The sequence below is a fragment of the Schistocerca serialis genome, chromosome 4, assembly GCF_023864345.2.
Source record: "Schistocerca serialis cubense isolate TAMUIC-IGC-003099 chromosome 4, iqSchSeri2.2, whole genome shotgun sequence".
Classification (NCBI taxonomy): Eukaryota; Metazoa; Arthropoda; class Insecta; order Orthoptera; family Acrididae; genus Schistocerca; species Schistocerca serialis.
In genome coordinates, this window is record NC_064641.1 from 276,237,957 (window position 1) to 276,263,024 (window position 25,068).

The window sequence follows — 25,068 nt, forward strand, 5'->3', positions numbered from 1 at the left end:
TATGCAACTGCTTTTCTGTCACTGTCATTGTCCTGGAGAACAGCTGCAAGTCAGAATTGGAAGCTATGGTTCGCAATTAAAGGGGACATAAAAAACTGGATTAACCAAAACGGGAGCACCATATGGTGGGAGTCTGCGAGCATCAAAATCCACCTGCTTATAGTTTCGCAGTTATGATTTAGCTGATTCAAGGGCACAGCTGGGTGAAATTAGGTATGAATTTTCTAAAAAATCATGATACCAATGAATCTAGCTGTAGGTTTCGTATTTTTTGGTGGAGGAAAATTCTGAATAGCAGTGGTGCACTCTTGATCAGTTCCACACTGATAGCAGAATCTAAATGCCCTAAAAAGGAGATTGCATGATGGGCCACATTAACTTTAAGATGGTTTAACAGTTAAGCCCGCTTCTCGTACACAAACCAAAACTTGGCTTAAGTGATGTAAATGTTCTTGGAAGGTTTTGCTAACCATCGCTATATCATCAAGTGAGGTGCCGGATGTCCTTGACGTACCATTGAACTGTAAGAGATCCCTCAATTACTACCAGTTGAGATCTACGCTCAATGGCTTGCGATACCACAAGGACAGGAATAACACTGACGACCGTCTCCAAAGTTTTGGAAGAATGTAACCTCCATTCAGGTCACTGGCATACTCGCCGATGGTAATTGGAGCTAGATTTCTGATTCAGGCTGCCTAATAATAGAAAGATGGGTCACTTATCGCGGTAAAATGCTTATTTGGCTAATTACAGTCACATTTGGAGAGATGTTAGGTTTCACTCCATTACGCAACTGTCATCAACTTACGTGGTATCTATGCGTGTTGTATTTCTCTAACCACTTCAACGAAGTAATATTGCTTCCAGCGAGACACTGTAAGTTTTTTGGTCACCTAGCGACTACTTAAATATTGTGTTTCACTTTCTGTGACTACACAGTGGCATATTGCCTGAGCAACATCTAAAAAATCATGATACCAATGAATCTAGCTGTAGGTTTCGTATTTTTTGGTGGAGGAAAATTCTGAATAGCAGTGGTGCACTCTTGATCAGTTCCACACTGATAGCAGAATCTAAATGCCCTAAAAAGGAGATTGCATGATGGGCCACATTAACTTTAAGATGGTTTAACAGTTAAGCCCGCTTCTCGTACACAAACCAAAACTTGGCTTAAGTGATGTAAATGTTCTTGGAAGGTTTTGCTAACCATCGCTATATCATCAAGTGAGGTGCCGGATGTCCTTGACGTACCATTGAACTGTAAGAGATCCCTCAATTACTACCAGTTGAGATCTACGCTCAATGGCTTGCGATACCACAAGGACAGGAATAACACTGACGACCGTCTCCAAAGTTTTGGAAGAATGTAACCTCCATTCAGGTCACTGGCATACTCGCCGATGGTAATTGGAGCTAGATTTCTGATTCAGGCTGCCTAATAATAGAAAGATGGGTCACTTATCGCGGTAAAATGCTTATTTGGCTAATTACAGTCACATTTGGAGAGATGTTAGGTTTCACTCCATTACGCAACTGTCATCAACTTACGTGGTATCTATGCGTGTTGTATTTCTCTAACCACTTCAACGAAGTAATATTGCTTCCAGCGAGACACTGTAAGTTTTTTGGTCACCTAGCGACTACTTAAATATTGTGTTTCACTTTCTGTGACTACACAGTGGCATATTGCCTGAGCAACATCTGGTAGTTAAAGTACTTTGTTACACATGTTAAATGAAAATGCTATAACATTATATTTGGCACTAATTTATAACTGTGGCTGCATGTGACTGAACGGGTACTTTGATGAAAAATGTTCTACTGTAAAAATGAACGTATTAAAGAGGACACAGCGTTAAAACTTCTGCAAGTTATAGAATGTGATAAAAATGGAGTGCCTGTAAGCTATGAAGGAGAAGGTTATGCATGGATATAAAGTGCATCTGTAGAATACAGTAAAATTAAACTGAATACACTTCCATGTATAAGGTGATATAGCACTTTGTCCATATTTTATTATAACAGGCCTTATTAATTCATATATACTTTATTTTAACTCTTTCTACATGTAGTTATACAATGTAAACTAACAACTCCAAGAGATGACATTTGGTAATGATGAGGAGACCCACAGTCAAATATTTTGGGTCAAAAAATATAAATACTACGGCACAGGCTGCTGAAATGCAGTAGTACTTTGATATTTTGTGACTAAGGAAGAGATACTAGTAGGTCCTAAATACATATTTGTTACGTTACATAAGTGATAAAGAAGTAGGACAATGAAAAATTTTTTCGTGTTGCTCTAACGTGTGCTCATAAAAAGATTGGTCAGTTGCCCAGTTATCACTCATTTATCTTGAATAGAAAGAAACGTATAGTGTAATATGACGCGACATTGACCATGAGCGCCATATCATGCCGACAAGGATTTAGGCAGTCGTTCAGCAGCAGCTTTATTGAAGTAACCATTCCAATATGCACGAACGACGTTTGCCCTTCTACATGAAACTACTATTACATAGCATTATAAGACGGGTTTTTAAACTGCAAAATGTTGACATTATGTTGACGGTTCGGATTCTGACTGCCATACTACAGTTTGTTTTTTGTTTATCTTAGATATATGTTTGGCCTGCGTGTTACTACAGTTTGTTGTGATGCTAACTTTTTATCATAGTAATATATATGATTCTGGTTAAACTGCTTTATTGTCAAAAGACAGAGAAATTTTAACTACCAGGTGCTATTTTCACAATTTTTACAAGCATGTACTCTTTGTAGCTTCCGCGTTTAAGGTTACAATAACATGACGAGTTTCAGTTAATTTCGTTCATCACATTCAATGTTACAGGAATGGATGCAGCTGTGTCATTTTTGATTTAAATAAGGAAAACTACACCACTTACTTATTTTTTCATGCTTACCGCAATGCGTTTCGAGAATTTATTCTCGTTTTCAAGAGCATTTGGGTACATGAATATTTTTGGTAATAGTTGCACATGTGATTTCCTATCTTTGACTGGGTACAAACTCTTTGTGGAACAATGGTATCGGAATACCTTTGTTGCATGTTTTGATTACTAAAACATGCAGTGTTAGAGTTCCGTGTGTGTGATATTCCATACGACAGAGGGAGTACAGTATCGGTAAGTACACAAACAAAAATACCATTTCTAACATTAGTATTAAAGAAGTCAGAGATTAATTTCGTCCAATTTTCCGACTGCAGTATAACGTCAGTAAGACGCATGAGAGGCAGAAATACATCCAAACAAAAATCACAAAAAATATTCAAGCAAAAAAATACACTTGAATAAATTCACGAAATGTGTTGCGCTAAGCATGAAAACATAAGTAATTGATGCAGTTTTCATTACTTAATCATAAGGGGCTTTATTTGGTCACACAGATTTAGTAATGAATTTGTTTCATTGTACAGTTAATCAGTCCAATGACTTTTTCATTGTATTCATAAATACAGAAAATTCATGTAATGTGCACTGTTTGTTGCTGAAGCTCCAAATACACTAGTTTAAGACAACAGGATTTAGTGTTCTGCTAACGTAATAACATACAACCTATTTTACATTTCTCTAATTACTCTTGATTCCTAGATTACGTTTTGTGATTACAGCCTCATTATTTGCCCTGTGAAATACATATTGTATAGATACTGCGAAAAATGGCTACTCGAAAGATTTGGTACGCAACAATATTGTACTCGCCTCCGACTTCATTGCTCAATGTGTACATAACAAATTTTACGATGAACAGTCGGAACCAAATATGATACAGCTGTTCTCAAGGCACAGCTAGTGTTATTATTATTACTATTATTGTTATTTTGTTGTTGTGTGTTGTATTTTAAGCGAATATAAATCAAGTATTTCCGTTATAAACAACGCATAAAAAGTAATTTTGAAATTTGAGAGATTATAATGTAATTTATCGACTTTTATGAACATGAATTACTGTTCTTCACAGTTACCTAAAATAGATACGGTATTAGGTAATTTTACAAGGCCTGATCAGTCTTCTTTCAGACAGCTGTTCCTGTACCAGCTGAAAACTCAACAGTCCCCCTTAAGCGATAAAATGTTTACTATACAGGATTGTTTCCAGTAATTCTTCAGGAATCGTAGTATCAAATAAAACTAATTTCATACATGAAGTAAGAAGGGTTTCCAACGTCAGTGAAACCAATATGCCTCCTACATAAAATTATGTACACTTTCTAAACACCTCATACTTAGCAATCTTGTTTTCGTACACCCATGCAACCAATGTTATCACTATCTACTGCAATAGGTGGCAGGACGTGTGTCATCACTACCGCAATAGATGTCAGGACGGAAATATCACGGTATAACAATGAGACGCGCGAAAAACTGCCGCATCATGGATGACATTTAAATTTATTACTTCTGCGCCACTAACTTCAAAATACATTTCTCAGGCAGTATCCACACATTAAGCTAAGCGCACCTACAAATACACTACTGGCCATTAAAACTGCTGCACCAAGAAGAACTGCAGATGATAAACGGGTGTTCATTGGACAAATATATTATACTAGAACTGACATGTGATTACATTTTCATCTTTGGATTTTGGAATTTGATTGCGTAGATCCGGAGAAATCAGTACCCAGAACAACCACCTCTGGCCGTAATAACGGCCTTGATAAGACTGGACATTGAGTCAAACAGAGCTTGGATGGAATGTACAGGAACAGCTGCCCATGCAACTTCAACACGATACCAGAGTTCAACAAGAGTAGTGAATGGCGTATTGTGACGTGCCAGTTGCTCGGCCACCATTGACCAGACGTTTTCAGTTGGTGAGAGATCTGGAGAATGTGCTGGCCATGGCAGCAGTCGAACATTTTCTGTATCCAGAAAGGCCCGTACAGGACCTGCAACATGCGGTCGTGCCTTATCCTGCTGAAATGTAGGGTTTCGCAGGGATCGAATGAAGGGTAGAGCCACGGGTCGTAACACATCTGAAATGTAACGTCCACTGTTCAAAATGCCGTCATTGGGAACAAGAGGTGACCGAGACGTGTAACCAATGGCACCCCATACCATCACGCCGGGTGATACGCCAGTATGGCGATGACGAATACACGCTTTCAATGTGCGTTCGCCGCGATGCCGCCAAACACGGATGCGACCATCATGATGCTGTAAACAGAACCTGGATTCATCCGAAAAAATGACGTTTTGCCATTCGTGCACCCAGGTTCATCGTTGAGTACACCACCGCAGGCGCTCCTGTCTGTGATGCAGCGTCAAGGGTAACCGCAGTCATGGTCTCCGAGCTGATTGTCCATGCTGCTGCAAACGTCGTCTAACTGTTCGTGCAGATGGTTGTTGTCTTGCAAACGTCCTCATCTCTTGACTCAGGGATCGAAACGTGGCTGCACGATCCGTTACAGCCATGCGGATAAGATGCCTGTCATCTCGACTGCTAGTGATACGAGGCCGTTGGGATCCAGCACAGCGTTCCTTATTACCCTCCTGAACCCACCGATTCCGTATTCTGCTAACTGTCATTGGATTTCAACCAACGCGAGCAGCAATGTCGCGATTCGATATACCGCAATCGCGATAGTCTACAATCCGACATTTATGAAAGTCGTAAACGTGATGGTACGCATTTCTCCTCCTTACACGAGCCACCACAACAACGTTTCACCAGGCAACGCCGGTCAACTGCTATTTGTGTATGAGAAATAGGTTGGTAACTTTCGTCATGTCAGCACGTTTTAGGTGTCACCACCGGTGCCAACCTTGTGTGAATGCTCTGAAAAGCTAATTATTGCATATCACAGCATCTTCTTCCTGTCGGTTAATTTTCACGTCTATAGCACGTCATCTTCGTGGTGTAGCAATTTTAATGGCCAGTAGTGTGTATATCATGGTACCACCTGTAGTTTAGAATGTATGACGTCATAAACATCGAGATGCGTGAAAAACTGACGGTTTGTGCATGACTTTTAAATTTATCACTTCTTTAGTAACAACTCTTTCCTCAATAAATTTTGCATACGGTATCCACGTAAGCCGCTGAATGTACCTACACAAATATATCATTGCACGATGCATAGTTCAAGAGATACGGCGTCGTCAACACTGAGATGCATGAAAAAATGCTGCATCATGCGTGAAGTTGTTATACATTTATTCCTTACTACTAAGACACTACTACAATCGATTCGACTTTATAAAATCGTTGACACCTAAACCCAGACCTACAGATGTCAGACACTCAGATCGGTACCAAACGTTGTGTGTCGATAGAGTATCAACCAAAACACCGATTTAGTTCGTGCCGTGTGCTGTCGTCCAGTAGAAGTTGCCTAAACTGCAATTAAAAGTAACACCAGAACCATGGAGTATAGGTAAACAATATCGGTGAGCGCTGAATGAGAAGATCTCTGGTAAGTGATTTGGTAGAGGTCTCGAGTTCGAAACTCGCTGATGGCGATTTCTTTTAACAGATTATGCATGAAATAGTTATACGGGAGAACGTTTTTCTGCCATGTAAAAGGTCGTTTCAGAGTTTATAGAAATGTTATTTTGGCAGTCTGTTTCGCTTTGTTAGTTGAAAGTAGCAAACCTACAGAGTACATTTGTATAGATAGATGTGGTGTTATCTGCCGAAATAACATTGCTACAAACTCTGAAACATCCTTTTATGTGTCGGAAAAATGTTCTCCCATGTAACATTTTCACGCGTAATCTGTTAAAAAAAAAAAAAAAAAAAAAAAAACATAGTTGTTGTCAGTGGGTTTACAACTCGTGACAACTGTGTGACGCTGTACCAACTCACCTACCAGAGATCTTCACATTTACCTATAATCCGTAATTTTGGTGTTACTTTCAGCTACCGTTTACGCATCTTCTACTGGATGACAGCACATAGCACGAACTAAATCGGTGTTTTGGTTGATACTCTACCGACACACAGTGTTTGGTACTGATCTGAGTGTCTGACATCTGGAGGTTTGGGTGTGAGCAGCGCTTTTGACAGCTTTCAGCTACAAGGTTCCAAATGTTGCAGGCGGAAACAATCGTCATCTTTAGAGTTGTAAAGAGAGATTCCCAAAGAAAAGTTTACAAAATCGGGCTGCAGACATGCGTTTGTGCCCAGCACACAGAAACTGTCTTCAGTATGACAGTTCAAACACAGACTCTCACTGAATTTTGATAAGACACAGTACATACAGTTTCGTACATTGAATGGTATGACGCCATTAATAAATATAGATCTTAATCAGAAGCATATAGCTAAGGTAGAATATTCCAAATTTTTAGGTGTGTCCATTGATGAGAGATTAAATTGGAAGAAACACATTGATGATCTGCTGAAACGTTTGAGTTCAGCTACTTATGCAATAAGGGTCATTGCAAATTTTGGTGATAAACATCTTAGTGAATTAGCTTACTACGCCTATTTTCACTCATTGTTTTCATATGGTATCATATTTTGGGGCAATTCATCAATGAGGAATAAAGTATTTATTGCACAAAAGCGTGTTATCAGAATAATAGCTGGAGTCCACCCAAGATCATCCTGTAGACATTTATTTAAGGATCTAGGGATATTCACAGTAGCTTCTCAGTATGTATACTCTCTTATGAAATTTGTTATTAACAACCAAATCCAATTCAAAAGTAATAGCAGTGTGCATAATTACAATACTAGGAGAAAGGATGATCTCCACTATTCAAGATTAAATCTAACTTTGGCACAGAAAGGGGTGAATTATACTGCCACTAAAGTCTTTGGTCACTTACCAAATAGTATCAAAAGTCTGGCAGATAATCAACAAGTATTTAAGAAGAAATTAAAAGAATTTCTGAATGACAACTCCTTCTACTCCATAGAGGAATTTTTAGATACAAATTAAGAAAAAAAAATTATAAAAAAATGAAAATAAAAAAACACAAAAAAATAAAAAAGTTGTTAGATTAACTTAAGGATGTTGTTAAATTAACTTAATTATGTCATGTATTGGAAAATTTGACTCGTTCCACATCATTACGAAATATCGTATTCATGATCCATAGAACTAGTATTAATCTAATCTAATCTAATCTAATCTAGATCATTTTTTGTTTCCGTTTCTAAGGAAAAATTGGCAAAATGAATACCCAGACAATGCCAGCTAATACAGAAATAAAAATGCTGCTTCGTATTTCTGTTGAACTCGTTGGAACACACAAAACGCCTTGTCAGCTTGCCGGCCGCGGTGGTCTCGCGGTTCTAGGCGCGCAGTCCGGAACCGCGCGACTGCTACGGTCGCGGGTTCGAATCCTGCCTCGGGCATGGATGTGTGTGATGTCTTTAGGTTTGTTAGGTTTAAGTAGTTCTAAGATCTAGGGGACTGATGACCACACCTGTTAAGTCCCATAGTGCTCAGAGTCATTTGAACCTTGTCAGCTTTCGTCCTGTTACTGTATTGTTTGTTCCACTGAAGAGGTGCAGCCTTATGTACCACAGGCAGCAATGTGCTTTTTCAGGTTTCCCGACTCTGAAATTCCATTGCATTAATACCTGTCAGGTTTGAAACCAACTGTCTTTGGCATGGCGTGTCACTCGTATCTGGTATCTGTCGGCTAGGGTCTTTTTTATGAGTACTGTTCTCAGACCGTGTTACATGGCTGCGTCTGGTACACTATTCACTGTAGACACGTTGAACATTTTACGTTGATACTCCAATAAACCGGGCAACTTCATTCACTGTGTGATCATGGTGACGTCCAGATATCTCTTTTATGCCACTGTTTCATGTCTCCACGCCGATTCGTCTTACGCCGCTGATCCCATACTATGCCGATACGTTCCATCTCTGGCACTTGTATTCGCACTGTAGCCACCGACTGAAAAGTTCCTCTGCCTGTTTGGCCCCCCTGTCATCAGGGTGTGCCACACGCTGCAACCGTGTGGCGTTGCTGACGTCTGGAGGTGGGGTGATCGCCAGGCATGAAGTGACGCCTGGGAGGTTCTCTGTGGCTTGCCGCCATAGACCTGGTATTCTGTTTGGTTCCCAAAGACGTAATCGCAGTTTGGTTGCTTGGAATTTCATAAGAGGTTTTATTGTGTGTGTTGTTTAATCGCCGCTGCTTGACAGGTTAGTAACTAGGCCACAGTAAAGATACAGTCCAGCGCAGTTTGCTATTGAATGGTGCTGTGGCTGCGAGTGTTCGTTGGTGTGTTTACGGCTCGTCACACCATCTCTGGCGGAATGTTTAGTGCAGTTTGTAATTTACTGTGTTATGAGTTCGTCATCGCTTATATGCATTTAGAAGAAGGTAAGTGCTGGAGGGCACATCGCCGCGCGAAGTATAACTTTGCTTCACTTTGCTGCCATGTGTTATAGGAACGTCTGATTGTAATAACAATGTCAGTTTGATGTTTAATTGGTTTTGCTTGGTGTTGATTAACTCTTTGTTCACATAGTTGAGTTATGGAGCCGAGTGTTACAGTGTTGTGACCACCTACAAGCTAAAACGGGTTCGTGTTTTTCACGCTCTCTATCTGTTCGTTTTCTGTAATTGATTCTACATCTACATCTACATTTATACTCCGCAAGCCACCCAACGGTGTGTGGCGGAGGGCACTTTACGTGCCACTGTCATTACCTCCCTTTTCTGTTCCAGTCGCGTATGGTTGAGTACTTGAGTAAGTTTGCCAGAACGTAACCACTCGAACTGGGTCTGGTTATTAACCAGCGGACCTTGTAGTGTGAAAGGTTGCGGTGAATCTGAGTTATGTTGTCGAATGGTCAGACCACTTCGGGAGTGGAATCGTGTTTTGAACTAAGGTGGGTTCATTCTTTTTTTATGTGTAACATCCCCAATTACAACACATGTAATATGTCATGTATGTGTTGTGTGAGTGTGTGTGTGTGTGTGTGTGTGTGTGTGTGTGTGTGTGTAGTATAATGTTGGTATTGTGTGACGATGATAGAACGGAGAGAGCGAAACTCGGTGCCGGCACATAACTTACTCCTCGCGAATAGCTACAAGGAAGCCGTCAGGCTTGACGTCCCCACCCGACAGACGGATTACCATCAACAGTATCTGGTACCTTCATTTAATGAGACACTGCGCAGAGGTTTGGTATTTAAACCAGAAGACCTGCGCTTTGTCTGGTGATCAGGAACTTTATGCCAACACCTCTCCTTCCCTTCCCGGCCAAATATTGGTAATGAAAGTTATTGTTACCACCAGGATTCGAACTAGCTCAGCAACGGTCGAGCACCAGTTTACAAGCGTGCTTTAGCGACCTCGGCCGCGGAGGTGAGTTAGGTGAGCTGGCTCTGGTCGTAACTGAACGGCATCCGCCCTATTTGACTGACTTCATCAAAGGATCTGGTATCGTACAACAGTTTCGTCTTCTGTGGTGGTTGTTCTGCGTGCTACCTTTTCGAAAGTTGTTAGTCTAATACTTGGCTGAGGGGGGTAGGACGTCAAACGGGCCGACTTGGAGCAGGAGAGGCACCACAGGACATTTTAATGTCCACTGTCTATACTTTTACAAGTAAATTCATAAAACTTTGTCAGCATGACCAAGAAGGATTCAGGGGCACACTCATCGCAGTGGAAGTGCAAAAACATAACAAAATAATTTTTTTTAGATATGAAATTTCATCAATTTTTTACTCACTGTTGGCTGCATTTGTTGCTATAGGTACATTTTTCTTCACAAGTAAGAGAGATTCTTTGATGAATTTTGCACAGCATACAAACCATACTTACAGGTGTCTGAAACTCTAGAATCTATTTAATTTATTAAAAAATGAATGAGTTATTACGTTTTAAACTTTATCTTTAGAAAAAAAATCAAATTTAGTAGTTAATTATCTCAATTTTTACCGCAGTTTTCAATAGATTTGGAAAGTTCTAGAGATTCATACACCTGTAAGTATGGTTTGTATGCTGTGCAAAATTCATCAAAGAACCTCTCTTACTTGTGAAGAAAAATGTACCTATAGCAACAAATGCAGCCAACAGTAAGTGAAAAAATGATGAAATTTCATATCTAAAAAAAATTATTTTGTTATGTTTTTGCACTTCCACTGCGATGAGTGTGCCCCTGAATCCTTCTTGGTCATGCTGACAAAGTTTTATGAATTTATTTGTAAAAGTATAGACAGTAGAAAATAAAATGTCCTGTGGTGCCTCTCCTGCTCCAAGTCGGTCCGTTTAACGTCCTACCCCCCTTAATCTGGTAGCGGTGCACCACTGTAGTTGCATATTTAACTTAAATTACAGGTTTTACCGTAATAATTACTGTGGATATGGCAGCGTTGAAGGGTGTTTAACACGCACCAATTAGCTGTCCTTATTGTCCGACGGTACGCAGCAGCATAAGGGAGCGCCATACGGACAAATTTATTACGGCACGAGTAAGTTAGTTAAGGCGTCGAGTCCGTCCTGTTATCCTAAGAAAACGTGTAACCCTGTGTCTGACTCTATTGTGCTGGCGATGTGGAGTGTTAACTGTGCAGTTCTGTGCTGCCCAGGCTTAATTACTATTACGTACCTTGATATTTTTTGTTGCATTTTCAACGGTCCTAGATGTCTATTTGAATACTGTTTTAAATTGTAGATTTTCTTATGCCTTGTCCGAGATTTCCATTTATAACTTGTTACCTGGTATTGTAGAAGTCATTTTTTATTAGCTTTGAAGTTATTCTTTTATAATCTGTCTTATAAAATTATTGTTACAGTTTTAATTTGACTAATTAGTTTTATTATTGCCGAGTTCTTATGGACCCATTGCATTTGGAAGTTAGGAGGCCGTTCTTTAATTGCACCCACAAAAATAGTCGATATAATTTTGAAGGTGCGTTGCAGTCTCATTAGGTATGTGTACAAACTGTATTGCACGAAGGAAGGATTTTTTTAGCTAGGCTCGGCGCTCAATAGGGATGCGTTTGAGGACACATTAAATTACCATTTGTGGTTGTTTCCTTTAATTGTCGCATCTGGCGTCAGTGTCTGTACTAAGCTATCGCCAAGACTGTGGTAGTGATTTATGGTGACAGTTTCAGGCTTCCTGGGGCCGCACCTTGGAGAATATGCCGGATCCGGAGCAACAAGGCGACATCGGGTGCTTGTCACCTTTGAGAGGTTCAGCTATTCTCTCCGACCTTTAATTAAACGTACCAAAATCGAATGAACCTCGTTAGAACTAATATCTAGCCCTCCAATCCTATCAGATGATCATATCCTGTTCAGAAAGGAGGGAAATTAAAGTGTAACGTCCCTTCGATAGCGAGATCATTAGAGACGGAGCAGAAGCTCGGATTACCAGAGGATGGGGAACGAAACCGGCCATGTCCTTTTGAAAGGAACCACCCAGGCATTAGCCTGCAGCGATAAAAACTAATTCTGGATGGCCAGATGGAGATCTGAATCCTGATCCACACGAATAAGAGGCCAGTACGCTACCACTGCGCCATCACACTTGATTAAGTTGTCGTTCAATACAGCTGACAGGTACACAGACACCACCTCACCGTTATGACTTATGTCAGCGGTGGAGGGTAATGTGACCGCCCGGTAACAGCTGTAAATCTTCTACAGCGTTCTAAAGCGACCAGTGTGGTGTTTTTTTGGGTTGACTAATATTTTCGTCGATGAGCTTATGTAGGTTTAGATGTACGAGGGACGATCAAGAAGTAATGCAATATACTATTTTCTGAAAGCAAGTTGATTTTATTGATGATTGCAATACAGCATGCTATTTCCCACTCTTTCGAATTCAAAATCCTATTTTTCAACATAATATCCATTCAATGCTACGGCCTTACGCCTATTTTCTGGGAGGGCCTATATCCCCCTTTAGTACCACTCTACTTGTTGACGTCGGAACCAACGTCTTGCTGTGTCAACAAGCTCCCCATCATCAAGGTACTGCTACCCGCAGAGAGAATCCTTCATAAGACCGAACGGAATGTGCGAGACGCAGACTGTAAGGTGGACGAGGAGAGCACCCTTTTTTGTACCAGACAGACAGAAGATGGAAGGTCCGAGATCCAGGCTGTAGGGTGGTTGAGGAAGAGCAATCCAATGAAATTTCGTGAGCTCCTTTCGGGTGCGCAAACTTGTGTGGGGCCTTCCGTTGTCATAGAGAAAGAGAACTTAATTTTCACTGTTGAGACGACGAACACTCTGAAGTCGTTTCTTCAGTTTCCTGATGTAGAACAATACAGTTGAGAGTTGATCGTTGCATCTTGAGGGAGACCATCAAGCAGAATAACACCGTCGCTGTGACGTTACCGGCTTTTTTTTCGGAGGAAATGTGGTGTGACGCCACTACACGGATGGTGTTATGTTTCCGCTTCAAAGTGATCAGACCATGTTTCATCGCCTGTGACGATGTTCGACGAAAAAATATCACTATCAGCCTAGTAACTCGCAAGCAATTCAGCACAGATGGTCCTTTGTTACTCTTTGTGGTCTTCTGCTAGGCGGCGAGCAGTCACACACGTTTGAGTGCCCACCTGGTGTGCGAGTGTGTCAGCACTACCCACAGAGATATCTAGTCGGGCAACGAGGTGTCTGGTTGTGTTTCCGTCGATCACTTCGAATGAGAGTGTCCGCATGTTCCAACATTGCAGCTGTGTGCAGCCGGCTGGTAAGTGGGAGATCGGACAGGTTTCTGCGACTTTGCTGTGATTAAGAACGACGCCTCGCCGAACGACTCACCGTGCTTTTGTTCACTATCAGGTGTCCGTAGATATTCTGCTAGCGCCCATGAATATCTGCGATGCTCCGGTTTTCCGCCGAAAGAAAGTCTCTTCTGAGAACACACCTGCGTCGCCGATGCCATTTTGAGGGCTACGTATAGCGACGCCACCTACCGGAACTTCATGGAACTATAGGAGCTGAAGCGGGAATATTCCACGCTGTCGCACAACAAATTCCGCAATTTTTCAACCAAAATTAGCCGAGAAAAAGAATGCGTCACATTATGTACTGAACGCCCCTCGTACATTATGCCTTTGAAGGAAACGTGCTGGAAGTACACCAGTCACCGTTGCCACGCAGAAAAGCTACATATGGGATCCTGTCGGGACGCCGCGTCCCTCGCGCGCTGTCAGAGAGCCAGGCGCCAGGCTGAAGGCGGGTCCCGAGAGCGGCGGCGGCCGAGAGCGCTCCGCTCCTCACTCCGGCCGGCGCCGTTCCGTTGCCGGCGGCGCGGAATCGATACGCGGCACTGGGCTTAGCCCGTACAGATGGGAGACATTTGCAGCCATTTGTCTTCCGGTGAACAGGGTGCTTGAGATACAGCCGGCCCGCGCGCTGTTGCTGCCGCCCCGACTACAGCTACAACTACGGGGCAGCTCTGCCAATTACGTAGCAGCAAGCCGACGTCGACTAACTGCCATACTGTAGCGGCAAGTTCGTAGTCGTCTGAGGGCACATTCAGAATCGTCGTAGAATTCCTCCTCTAAGTCTAAAACTGCACTAACCCCTTAACGGCAGAGTCTCATTCAAGTGAGCAAAAATTAAGCAAAGTTTAGAAATTTTTTTGACACAGTGGAAAGACATACAAAAGATCTGTTTACGGATTATGAATTATCATACTTTAAAATTTATTGTAAATCTTCAATACAAAAAAAGAGAAACAAAAGGAAGCCCGTAATTGTGGTTTAATCAAGGGCCAGCGAATATCAAGAACGCATACTATGTACAGTGCAACCTTGCGGCGCGACACGTTGCTTTTTACCGCCCTGCCAATGCCCAGCAATGTTCATTTGTCTAGCTAAAAGCTGTAGTAGAAAATACTAGACCACTACTGTCTACTGCAGGTCGCAACATACATAGAATTATCCGGTAAACGGGATGTGGCTAGTACTGAAATAAAAGTTTTAACTTGGCAATGTAAATTTTCAGGTGTATTTTTACGATAAAGATCTTGTCTTCTGACACGATAGCATGGAATGTTTTTGATTATTTATGTCCACTCCGTTTTACGGTATTTTTGTGTGTTGTTCTGAGTAAATGAAAGTGTGTCTTCAGAAAAATGGCCAGAAGAAGTAATTTCTTCTACATAACATTTTGAACCAAGAAATGATTTGTGGCATAATCTGATCACATTTCAAAAGCGTATTCAAGACTTCTACAACGTAGTATGTACAACGGAAAGAGTTGTGGGTATAAATGAATTTATGAGTGACTTTTGCGATCCCGGGTATTTACAGGAACTCCATGATGTGATTCGGAGAACAGATATATGGTTCACCTTGTAGGTGATTCGTGTGCATTTAGGACACGTGGCTCGCCTGATAATCTTGCGTCTCCGTGTACAAAACTTGAAACATAAAGATCCAAAGCAATTATATCGAACCTAATACGATAAACAGAAAGTACTCTTGGAATCTCCACACTGTCACTTACTTCCTAACCTGTAAACCATGCAAAGACTAGCGAAAGGTTGCAGTTACTAAAAAAGTTTATGCTGGTTTTAGTTGTGCCTCGCGCGGACTAACATTCCAACAGAATGCAGAATACGGATGAGCGTTCGTACTTTAAGTTCAACGCAGAGTGGAAAACGCGGGTCTGTAATAAATCATAGAAGCTTCAGTTCAATTTGTAATTATTTGGGCTCAAACCAAAATCACTGATACAAGAGAGAGTACAATTGCCCACACAGTCTTCATGTGGCATACAGTGTCATCAAATATGAAAAAACTGAAAAAAATACTTTACAAAATACTGGTATCATTTAAATAAACGGCAGTACGATGCCTCCAGAATGAATTTTCTAAATTCAGTGGAGTGTGCGCTAATTAGACAATTCCCGGCAGCTTAAATCGGTGTGCCGTGTCAAGACTAAGTAGAGCACTCACCTACGAAAGACGAAGGGCCTAGGTTCTAGTCCCGGTCTGGCACACAGGTTTAATCTGGCAGGTAATCAGCGCACACTCCACTGCAGACTGAAACGTCGTTCTGGAAATAGCCCCTCATCCTAGGCTGTGGCTATATATACGCAATATCCTTTCTTCTAGGAGTGCTAAACGCGCTGGGTGTGCAGGAGAACGTCTGTGGAGTTTGGAAGTTAGGAGAAGAGATGCTGATGGAAATGATGCAGTGGAGATGGGCCATGAGTCGTACTCAGTCGGTAGTGCACTTGCTCGTGAAAGACAAAAATCTGGCAAAGAGTTTTACTCGCCAAGAAGTTTTGATAGTGTGATGTATTCATGACGCAGGAAGACGTGTGTGTTTGTATTAAGGAAAATGAGGACTGTTCCCATAATTAGTGATTATCGAGCCCTAATACTTTCAAGAAATGCCAGTGATATAATTCTAATCTCCCAGGAAAACTATTAGGAAACGATATCTGAACCGTAAAGTTGAATGGAAATAATTACACCTGCACACTTACTCTCATAAATTCGGCGCAACGGCAAATAATGTGGCTGCATATCTCGTAGTAGAGTTCCAAATACAGGCGAAGCCCTTCTTGCAGGCGGTAGTTTGCTTTAGTTATCGGAAAAGTTTTAGCTCGATTGCATTAAACATTTTCACGACTAGAATTTTTAGAACGGAACCGACATTAGAACATAGCCCCTGAACTGCCTCTTTAACAATCATTGTAATGATTGTTATTTATAATAAAATCTTGAAACTTGGTCAGCTGTATTGTAACACCGTAGATCTAATACTGTACGGATTTATTTTGCCTTTTGTTTTATTTAATGTTACTTCGTTGAACTTCTGTAAATGTGTTTGATTGAATCGATAACACAAAATTGTATACTCCTTTCTTTGTAAAAACTTTGATGTCATGGTTTGATTCTATGCAATGTAGTATATCTGTCATTTAAATTCTTTGTCCCATTTGGAAGGAACAAAACTTACTATATATAATTGTAATTTCTGTGTGAATAATTTTTTGTAGAAATGTCAATATATGCAAATGTTCTGTTTTATTGAAAATGTTTGTTTGCTGTTATGTAAACTGCTGACCTTCACTTAGGATTCTTAGTTAGTTTGTATGTAAAAGGTGTAGTGGCTCCTCTCGGGAACGGAACTGTGTAGCGTGCGCAAATCGTGGTTGGCCTAGGTAGAAAAGGTGGAACAAAGAGTCAGTCGGGGACGAGCTACCAAACTGTGCACTGCTCATCTAAAAGTTGTATATTGTGCTGGTTCCGAGAGAGGCTTTTTCAACACTTTCCAATGCCTCGCATGGATGGATAAATAGCTGGAACGATTCTGGAATTGGTATCCATCATCGCCACCAAGAAGGGTTAGAGTCCAGCAATTCTGCCTGCAAATCCACCTACCAACATGCAGTTGCCACCACATTGCGCAATAACTGTATCGGAATGCTATAATAATGTACAGTGAAGGATCAGCTTATTGAATGTTTTAGTGTGCACAAATATAAGGTAACTTATAACTGAATTCATGTACCTACCTTGATTTTTTCCCTATACAACGCCTCTCAGGTTCCTCTCCATTTGAACTATGATTACCGAGTGTCCTGGTTTGTGGAAAAAATGAAAGCCTCAAAACATTAAATGATGTTGTTTGATCTTTGGTAATAAGAGAGTATTCAGGTTTACTGTGGATTTCATGAAATTGTGGGAGGTAGTAAATGTAGTTTTGTGAAAGCCTTCCAGTAATGGAAATAGTCCAATTTATAGATCTGTGGAGTTTCAAAGTCACTTATTTAATCATTTACTTGCAAGTAGAAGACTGTGGTAATAAAAACAATTTGCTGTTCCTTTTAAAGATTAAAAGTTCATAAAACTGAGGCTTATAAAGTTTTGCTTAGTAAATGATCACATTGTTGCCTGTAGCAAATTTTAAAAGGTGAGTCAGTTTCTTGCAATTTTGTCAACATTGTGTTTCACTATAGTAAAGTCCGCCCCAGTAGCTGAGTGCTCAGCGTGACAGACTGTCAATCCTAAGGGCCCGGGTTCGATTCCCGGCTGGGTCGGAGATTTTCTCCGCTCAGGGTCTGGGTGCCGTGTTGTCCTAATCATCATCATTTCATCCCCATCTACATCTACATTTATACTCCGCAAGCCACCCAACGGTGTGCGGCGGAGGGCACTTTACGTGCCACTGTCATTACCTCCCTTTCCTGTTCCAGTCGCGTATGGTTCGCGGGAAGAACGACTGTCTGAAAGCCTCCGTGCGCGCTCTAATCTCTCTAATTTTACATTCGTGATCTCCTCGGGAGGTATAAGTAGGGGGAAGCAATATATTCGATACCTCATCCAGAAACGCACCCTCTCGAAACGTGGCGAGCAAGCTACACCGCGATGCAGAGCGCCTCTCTTGCAGAGTCTGCCACTTGAGTTTATTAAACATCTCCGTAACGCTATCACGGTTACCAAATAACCCTGTGACGAAACGCGCCGCTCTTCTTTGGATCTTCTCTATCTCCTCCGTCAGAGAGCTGGTTGCCGAAGTGGCGTCAAATCGAAAGACCTGCACCAGGTGAACGGTCTACCCGATGGGAGGCCCTAGCCACACGACATTTCCATTTTACTGTAGTAAAAGTGTAAAACTGCAATAGTAGAAAATTATTTGTTCGTGATTGCTAAGTGTTTGTCTCTCTTGTGTATTGGAGGTGCATATTAATAGTATAACAGGATCCACAGTTTGTCTATTGTGTTAATGCTAGGTAACAAGTAACGGGAAGACCACTATTTATGAAAACCATAATTTATTTATTCAAAATATAGTGAGAAGCAACCTGTTAGTGGATTCCAATTAACTTTCGTTTTAAATAGTAAAGTATTTAACTGAGAGAGACTTAACCTATGTCCAATTTATGTTCCTGCAGTGAATGTTAATAGTAATGTTATAAAGACCATTCATTTTGAACAAGTTTTTTATTACAGAGGCCAACCAGCTCTCTGACCGAACACGCTGAGCTACCGTGCCGGCTATCTGAGTCACCGAGGACACATATGATAATGCGACTGCAGGGACTTATCTCTGGCACGTCTCCCGTGAGATCCACATTCGCAACTTATTGTCCCGCACTATATTCATAGTGCCCCTACCCATCATACTCATTACTCAAGGCTTTACCGCCGATTCCTGTAAGAGTTCGGGCACTGTTCGTGCATCCGCACAGAAGAAGATGGTCAAATGGCCGGTGAGCCTTATATATATATATATATATATATATATATATATATATATATATATATGCGCGCGCGTGTTTGTGTGTGTGTGTGTGTAATTTTTATGCCTTCAAATTTTCGTCGAAACACCGGTTGTGTCCAAGGCATTGCCCCAATGAAAGTGACTATATTTAGCAAAACCTATTCATTAGATTTATCTGTGACTTCACAATGTTAACATTAACATATTGAAGGCCTCCTCACGGGACACCGCCTTAACGAAGCACTGTCCGTGCAGGCGAGGAGATTTGCGTGCTCTTATCCGGAGGGCTATGCCGGCGTTAGCTTAGCTACTAGAAGGGTCACCCAAGCCAGACAGGCCGAAGAGGAGGAGCCCACAACGTCCTATCCATCCCCATTTTCCTATCCTCATCTTCCCCTTGCCTTGTCCTTTCTCCCACCATCCCTTGCCATAAGTCATTGGTGTAGGAGGCGGGTAAAGTTGATAGGCAAGTACTCACGACTCCAGTATCGATGAGGCAAGACATCTGTGATATGCCTCAAGGGCGTAAGATACTACTACTGGCGTACGGTCATTCACTGCATCCTCTGCCTCTCGGCAGTCGTATCGGCCTTGCGATCCACTGCCAACCGAGGTTGAGGACGTGAGAGTGGAACTGCACTTGCGCAACTGTTTGTCCACTTAAATATATTCACGCGCAGATGACTCCGGCAAAGTTTCATGGGCTATGAGTTTTTTTTTTTTAATACTGACGGTGAGGCAAGAGCTTGGTGTGCTCGAACCTTAGTTGGTGCTTTGCACGTTAGGCGGTCAGACGGTGACTGTCGTTCTGGAACTCGAAAGGGACGAGAGGACTGGTTTGGCAGCTCGTCAGACGGCAAAGGAGCCCTATTTAGGATCGCTCTGCTTTCGCTAATCCAATGAAGGGCCCGTCTGAACTCAGTGCAAGTGCCAAACCACCAAAATCTGCGGTCGAAAAAATAATAAAGGAAATACTTGATTTAAACACTTTATGACTGGTACATGGAACGTACGTACTTAACTGGATAATGACCATAATCAATGCCCAGAGTTAAAGACAGCACTTATTGCTAGAGAGCTGGCTAGATGTAACACCGACATCGCCGCCCTAAGTGAAACACATCCTAGTAACTCCGGAGAGGTGGGTGAACAGCTCGGAGGTTACACCTACTACTGGAGTGGGAAACCATCTACCGAAAGGGCTGAAAGTGGCGTACGATTTCCCATACGCAATAAACTGGCGTCTTCATTGACGGAACTTCCAAAAGGCATCAGCGACAGAATCATAACGCTCAGACTTCAACTAACATCTAAGAAATACATTCCCCTATCAGTGTCTACGCACCTACACTGTCATCTCCCGATGAAGAGAAGTACAAGTTCTACCAAAACCTCCGATGCGTACTTCAGGACATTCCTTCAGCGGATAAAGTCCTGTTTCTCGGAGATTTCAGTGCTCGGGTTGGCAATGACTTCAATTCCTGGAATGGAGCCATTGGTCGCCATGGAATTGGAAAATGCAACTCAAATGGTCTTGATCTTTTAACTTTATGTGCTGAATTTGAACTCTGTTTGACAAATACATGTTTTCGGATGCCCGATAAATATGAAACGACGTGGATGTATCCAAGATCTAAACACTGGCACCTTCTAGATTATGTGATCGTACGGAAAAAAGATCTTGGTGAAATAATGATCACACGTGGTGTGAGAGGCGCTCAGGGTTAGACAGACCATCGACTTGTGAGGTCCAAATTAAACGTAACTTTGAAAGCACCATGCCGAGCTTCACACAATATACCATCAAAATTATCCTGTAAAATCTAGGTCCACGATGAGACTATGAGAGCAAAACTGGACGATGCATTCGCTTTTGAAGGGCTTTTAATATACGAGTCTGCCTCCGTGGATGAGCACTGGAACGTAAATGCTAACAAACTGCACAGATGTGCCACAGAAGTCTTGGGAAAACCTCAGAAGAAGAACCAAGATTGGTTTGACGATTCAGATGCAGAGATCAAAAAGCTTGTTAATGACTTCAGAGTATCTCTTCGATAGTCCTGATCTTGACAAGCGTAAAGTAGCACATTAACCTGAAAGTGAAGGTGCGCGCCCTCAAAGACAAATGGTGGCTGAATAAAGCCAATGAAATGCAATCTTACGCTGACAAAAACCAAACAGGCAGATTCTTCGAGTGCCTGAAACCTATCTTTGGCCCAAAATCAAGGAAGATAGCACCTGTTTATGACAAAGATAAATCCTGTCGGCTGACGCAACAGAGTGATATCCTTCCTCGGTGGGCAGAACATTTTGATGACGTTCTTAATCCCAACCATCAGACAACTGATATTCCATACATACAATCGCTTGAAGACCTGCCAGTAGATGAACAACTTACTGATGCCCCTTCGTTCAGTGAATTCATTTCAGCATTGGCTAAGCTGAAAAATAACAAATCAACAGTAGACAACTTACCACCAGAACTTTATAAATATGGTGGACAAAACATTACGAACCCACTATTTGTTCTAATTTCAAAGATTTGGGAGTGTGAAATAATTCCACAAGAATGGAAAGATGCCTGCATTTGCAAGATTTACAAAGGCAAAGGTGAGATTACTGATTGCAGTTCTCACAGGGGAATCTCTCTTCTCTCAGCAGCAGGGAAAGTCCTGGCTCACATCCTCAACAACCGGCTAACGCACCTTGCAGAAGAAGTGCTACCAGAGACCCAGTGTTGCTTTCGCCCGAACAGAGGCACAGTGGATGCCATATTTGTTGTCAAACAAATACAATAGAAAAGATTAGAGCAACATCAGTCTCTGTTCATGTGCTTTGTAGACCTGAAAAAAGCATTCGACCGAGTCCCACGGGAAACTCTCTGGATTATACTAAAGGAAACCGGCTGCCCTGACAAAATTATTAACTTGATTAGACGGTTTCATGACAACATGATGGCAAAAATCCGTCATGAAAACGAGCTTTCAGACCAGTTTCACGTGACATGCGGTGTAAAACAAGGCTGTGTACTGGCTTCCACACTCTTCTCACTTTATTTCGCAGCTATTATGAGAGACGCGACCAATGCTTGCAGTGGTCAAATGGGTCTTGACTCGAGAACAGACAAAAGTGTCTTCAATATCTCTCGCCCCAGAACAAAAAGTCACGTAAATAAAGTATTTATCTTAGAAATTCTTTACGCAGATGACGCATGTATGATGGCTAATTCTCCTGAATCTCTCTAAACGTACATGAACCTGATAAATGACTCCTGCAGAAGATTTGGTTTAGTCATAAGCATCACCAAGACGCAAGTCCTTCAACAACCAACTAGGGGTTCCAATACAGACGACTGTAGTATTAAGCTGGACAATAAACATTTGGAAAATGTGTCACACTTTAAACATCTAGGTAGCCAAATTAGAAGCGACAACAGCCTGACAACAGAAATTGCAGCTCGTATAGCTGATGCAGCCTCAGTTTTCGGCAAATTGAATCACCGAGTATGGAAATCACATGATCTCAGACTACAAACTAAAATTGCGGTCTACAGAGCAATAATATTACCAACTTGACTCTACACCTCGGAGATCTGGTGCTGTTATGAAGCTGACATTAGGAGGCTAGACACCTTTCGCCTTCGCTGTCTGAGATCAATTCTTTGCATGAAATGGGAAGACCGTGTTCCAGACACGGAGCTTTTGCGTCGCGTGAAATTGCCTGGCACTGAAGCTCTCCTAATGAAACACCAACTGAGATAGAGTGGCCATATCATACACACGGACGACAGCAGACTTCGCAAAGCGGTGCTCTTCTACTCAGAGCTCTCGTGTGGAAAGCGGCGGCTAGGTGGCCAACACCTGCGATAGAAAGACGCCATCAAACGCCACCTCACAGCCTGTGGCATTCCGAGCAAACGGTGGGAGGAGCTTGCATTGCAACGATCAGAGCGGCGCTCAACTGTACACAAGTGTGTGGAACAATTCGAGCATATCCGCCTAAAGAACCTGGACGATAAACGAAAGCTCCGCAAATCTAAGCCCAAGCCTAATTACATCTATACGTATAATTCCACTGGGCAACTGTATTGCTCTTCGTGCGACCGGATCTTCAAAGCAAAGCTCGGCTTTGCAAGCCACATCCGAGCTCGCCACAATACGGACTAGACGACTAACGGAGACGGCGAGGAGGACGTCATCATTATCATCATATTGAAGTATACACTGACAAAGTTTGGAAAAGTTATTTGAATTTTTAAGTCTACTCCAAGATTATGGCGCAATCCTTTGTATGCTAACCAGAGGCGTACTATGATGACGTGACGATAGTAGTAGTGAACTGGGGTAAGTCCCGGCTCACTTGCTCGACTCCGCATCTCTCACAATAACACAGCGCCTGTTACGCCATTAGCAGTGTTAATCTAACTTCGCTACAACAACTAAAATGTGTGTGTGAATTCCTAAGGGATCAAACTGCTGAGGTCATCGGTCCCTAGACTTACACACTACTTAAACTAACTTATGCTAAGAACAACACACATACCAATGCTCGAGGGAGGACTCGAACCTCCGGCGGGAGGGGCCGCACAATATCCGTGACATGGCGCCTCAAACTGCGGGGCCACTCCGCGCGGCACAACTAATCTCCATCACAGTAAATAAATAACATGGTCTCATACGATTCATTATTCATTGTAGTATCTGCGCGACATCATGGACTTCCATTAGACAAAAGCAATGTTCTCTCCAAACCACAGTTTCACCTCAAGCATCTGCTTGACCCAGAACAGTTCACTGGCTGGAATGTAAGGTAGCATTCAAACAAGGCCACCATCTGCAAACGACTCCCAGTGGTCGAAAGTAAATCTCACTCCCAAAAGCTTAAAACTGACTTATAGACCAAGCAAAGTGGTTGCAATTGCCCCGTATCAACTAATCGAATATGGTTACAGGGCTCGCATAGAATACAGCAAAGATAAATGTCGCGAATCAATGTCGCGATGAATTAGAAACAGGATATAATGGGAAGAAAGGAAAGTACCAAATAAACAAGCAGTTTTTAAAGCCTGTTGTTTCGATGGATTAGTGAAAACCTGACTGTGAGTCATGTTCAACGACAGCTAGCTGCATCACTGAACGTTACGTCTGAACACGAGTAAAGGTACATTGTGATCTGAAAATGCTGCAAGCAAATATTACACCGAGTTGCCAAAATTCAAGCCACAAACTCACCAAACTTTTGTAACCTATTGGAAGAGAAAGACCTTCAGAGATCAACTTCAGAGGAAGTTAACAAATGAGAGGTCCATAGCAAAAACATTGGAGCCACAGACAGGGCTGGGAAGGCAGGCTGGAACAGATTTTTTTGTGTCGACCCAACTGGGCACACGCCAAGACAATGAAGCTGCGCTGACTTACTGTTGATTCATTCATATTTGTACTGCTAGAGTACATCTTGTCAGACATGTCTTCTCAAGTAGAGATGGGCAATTCGCTCCTAAACTGATTCAAACAGCCAGATACTTCTAAGCAGTGAGTGTCTCAGAAAAAAGAATGGGTACCTCGTCTGAGCCAAAAGGTGCCTTCAGTGATATTAGGGAGCACAATGGAGATTCTGTGGCAGGATGCTACAACAGCACCCCAAGCCACTTGTTGATGGAAAAATTTCCCAAGCTGCTCCATAGACAATGTGAATGTACGGATTTGTATATCTTGATAGTGTGTGCAGCTTCTCTTAGCCATGAAAAGAACAGAAAATGAAGAAAGATCAGTTCTTCAGAACACTGCATTAATGCAAAAAACACTCTGTTGCCTTACACTGGGTGGAAACGATAACTACTCATACTGTACCAAAGTGACTCTAGAGGAAATTGAGACGAACAATTCGTGGAACACTTCTGGTATGTAAC